Here is a 3,512-nt window from a genome sequence, read left to right as displayed (position 1 = left end):
AACAATAAAAAAATTCTTATTTTTTTTTCTGTCTTTGTGAAATGTGTGGGCTGTAGCCGCACCTTCATCCTTAAAGCAGCAGCGACAAGCGTGCGTCTGTCTGTTAAAGGGTGGTGTAACCCTCAAAGTTCGCTCCACAAACAATAAAAATATTCTTATTTTTTTTTCTGTCTTTGTGAATTGTGTGGGCTGTAGCCGCACTTGCATCCTCAAAGCAGCAGCGACAAGCGTGCGTCTGTCTGTTAAAGGGTGGTGTAACCCTCAAAGTGCGCTCCACAAACAATAAAAAAATTCTTATTTTTTTTTCTGTCTTTGTGAAATGTGTGGGCTGTAGCCACACCTGCATCCTTAAAGCAGCAGCGACAAGCGTGCGTCTGTCTGTTAAAGGGTGGTGTAACCCTCAAAGTGCGCTCCACAAACAATAAAAAAATTCTTTTTTTTTTTTCTGTCTTTGTGAATTGTGTGGGCTGTAGCCGCACTTGCATCCTCAAAGCAGCAGCGACAAGCGTGCATCTGTCTGTTAAAGGGTGGTGTAACCCCCAAAGTACACTACAGTCCAAACCAAAAAAAAAATAATTTTCTGTGTTTGTGAATTGTGTGCGCAGTAGCCGCACGTGCATCAACAAAGTAGTGCCAAGCGTGAGCCTGTGTCATAAGTAAAGGGCCGGCTGGCTTGACCGTTAAAGGGTGCTTTAACCCCCAAAGTACACTCCAGTCCAAACCAAAAAAAAAATAATTTTCTGTGTTTGTGAATTGTGTGTGCAGTAGCCGCACTTGCATCAACAAAGTAGTGCCAAGCGTGCGCCTGTGTCATAAGTAAAGGGCCGGCAGGCTTGACCATTAAAGGGTGCTGTAACCCCCAAAGTACACTCCAGTCCAAACCAAAAAAAAAAATTATTTTCTGTGTTTGTGAATTGTGTGCGCAGTAGCTGCACGTGCATCAACAAAGTAGTGCCAAGCGTGCGCCTGTGTCATAAGTAAAGGGCCGGCTTGCTTGACCGTTAAAGGGTGCTGTAACCCCCAAAGTACACTCCAGTCCAAACCAAAAAAAATAATATTTTCTGTGTTTGTGAATTGTGTGCGCAGTAGCCGCACGTGCATCAACAAAGTAGTGCCAAGCGTGCGCCTGTGTCATAAGTAAAGGGCCGGCTGGCTTGACCGTTAAAGGGTGCTGTAACCCCCAAAGTACACTCCAGTCCAAACCAAAAAAAAAATTATTTTCTGTGTTTGTGAATTGTGTGCGCAGTAGCCGCACGTGCATCAACAAAGTAGTGCCAAGCGTGCGCCTGTGTCTTAAGTAAAGGGCCGGCTGGCTTGACCATTAAAGGCTGCTGTAACCCCCAAAGTACACTCCAGTCCAAACCAAAAAAAAAATTATTTTCTGTGTTTGTGAATTGTGTGCACAGTAGCCGCATGTGCATCAACAAAGTAGTGCCAAGCGTGCGCCTGTGTCATAAGTAAAGGGCCGGCTGGCTTAACCGTTAAAGGGTGCATTAACCCCCAAAGTACACTCCAGTCCAAACCAAAAAAAATAATATTTTCTGTGTTGGTGAATTGTGTGCGCAGTAGCCGCACGTGCATCAACAAAGTAGTGCCAAGCGTGCGCCTGTGTCATAAGTAAAGGGCCGGCTGGCTTGACCGTTAAAGGGTGCTAAAACCCCCAAAGTAGACTCCAGTCCAAACCAAAAAAAAAATTATTTTCTGTGTTTGTGAATTGTGTGCGCAGTAGCCGCACGTGCATCAACAAAGTAGTGCCAAGCGTGCGCCTGTGTCATAAGTAAAGGGCCGGCTGGCTTGACCGTTAAAGGGTGCTGTAACCACCAAAGTACACTCCAGTCCAAACCAAAAAAAATTATTGTCTGTGTTTGTGAATTGTGTGCCCAGTAGCCGCACGTGCATCAACAAAGTAGTGCCTAGCGTGCACCTGTGTCATAAGTAAAAGGCCAGCTGGCTTGACCGTTAAAGGGTGCTGTAACCCCCAAAGTACACTCCAGTCCAAACCAAAAAAAAAATAATTTTCTGTGTTTGTGAATTGTGTGCGCAGTAGCCGCACGTGCATCAACAAAGTAGTGCCAAGCGTGCGCCTGTATCATAAGTAAAGGGCCGGCTGGCTTGACCGTTAAAGGTTGCTGTAACCCCCAAAGTACACTCCAGTCCAAACCAAAAAAAAAATAATTTTCTGTGTTTTTGAATTGTGTGTGCAGTAGTCGCACGTGCATCAACAAAGTAGTGCCAAGCGTGCGCCTGTGTCTTAAGTAAAGGGCCGGCTGGCTTGACTGTTAAAGGGTGCTGTAACCCCCAAAGTACACTCCAGTCCAAACCAAAAAAAAAATTATTTTCTGTGTTTGTGAATTGTGTGCGCAGTAGCCGCACGTGCATCAACAAAGCAGTGCCAAGCGTGCGCCTGTTTCATAAGTAAAGGGCCAGCTGGCTTGACCGTTAAAGGGTGCTGTAACCCCCAAAGTACACTCCAAACCAAATAAAAAAATTTTTTTCTGTGTTTGTGAATTGTGTGCGCAGTTGCCACACGTGCATCAACAAAGGAGCAGCGCCAAGCGTGCGCCTGTGTCCCATAAGTAAAGAGCCAGCTGGCTCATTTCTTAAAGGGTGGTGTAACCCACAAAGTGCACTACTCTCCAGCAAAAATAAAAAAATATTTTCTGGTTTGTGTGCGCCTTAGCCGCACATATATATCAATATAACATAAATGGAGGACCAAACTTTCTCTGATAAAAATAAAATAGGGAAAGATCAAGAACCACTTCCTCCTAGTGCTGAAGCTGCTGCGCTCCACAAACAATAAAAATATTCTTTTTTTTTTTTCTGTCTTTGTGAATTGTGTGGGCTGTAGCCGCACTTGCATCCTCAAAGCAGCAGCGACAAGCGTGCATCTGTCTGTTAAAGGGTGGTGTAACCCCCAAAGTACACTACAGTCCAAACCAAAAAAAAAATAATTTTCTGTGTTTGTGAATTGTGTGCGCAGTAGCCGCACGTGCATCAACAAAGTAGTGCCAAGCGTGCGCCTGTGTCATAAGTAAAGGGCCGGCTGGCTTGACCGTTAAAGGGTGCTTTAACCCCCAAAGTACACTCCAGTCCAAACCAAAAAAAAAATAATTTTCTGTGTTTGTGAATTGTGTGTGCAGTAGCGCGCACTTGCATCAACAAAGTAGTGCCAAGCGTGCGCCTGTGTCATAAGTAAAGGGCCGGCTGGCTTGACCGTTAAAGGGTGCTGTAACCCCCAAAGTACACTCCAGTCCAAACCAAAAAAAAAATAATTTTCTGTGTTTGTGAATTGTGTGCGCAGTAGCCGCACGTGCATCAACAAAGTAGTGCCAAGCGTGCGCCTGTGTCATAAGTAAAGGGCCGGCTTGCTTGACTGTTAAAGGGTGCTGTAACCCCCAAAGTACACTCATGTCCAAACCAAAAAAAATAATAATTTCTGTGTTTGTGAATTGTGTGCGCAGTAGCCGCACGTGCATCAACAAAGTAGTGCCAAGCATGCGCCTGTGTCA

Source organism: Taudactylus pleione, unplaced genomic scaffold, assembly GCF_031769625.1.
Source record: "Taudactylus pleione unplaced genomic scaffold, aTauple2 ptg001237l, whole genome shotgun sequence".
Taxonomy (NCBI): Eukaryota; Metazoa; Chordata; class Amphibia; order Anura; family Myobatrachidae; genus Taudactylus; species Taudactylus pleione.
Note: the sequence above shows the minus strand (reverse complement) of the source record.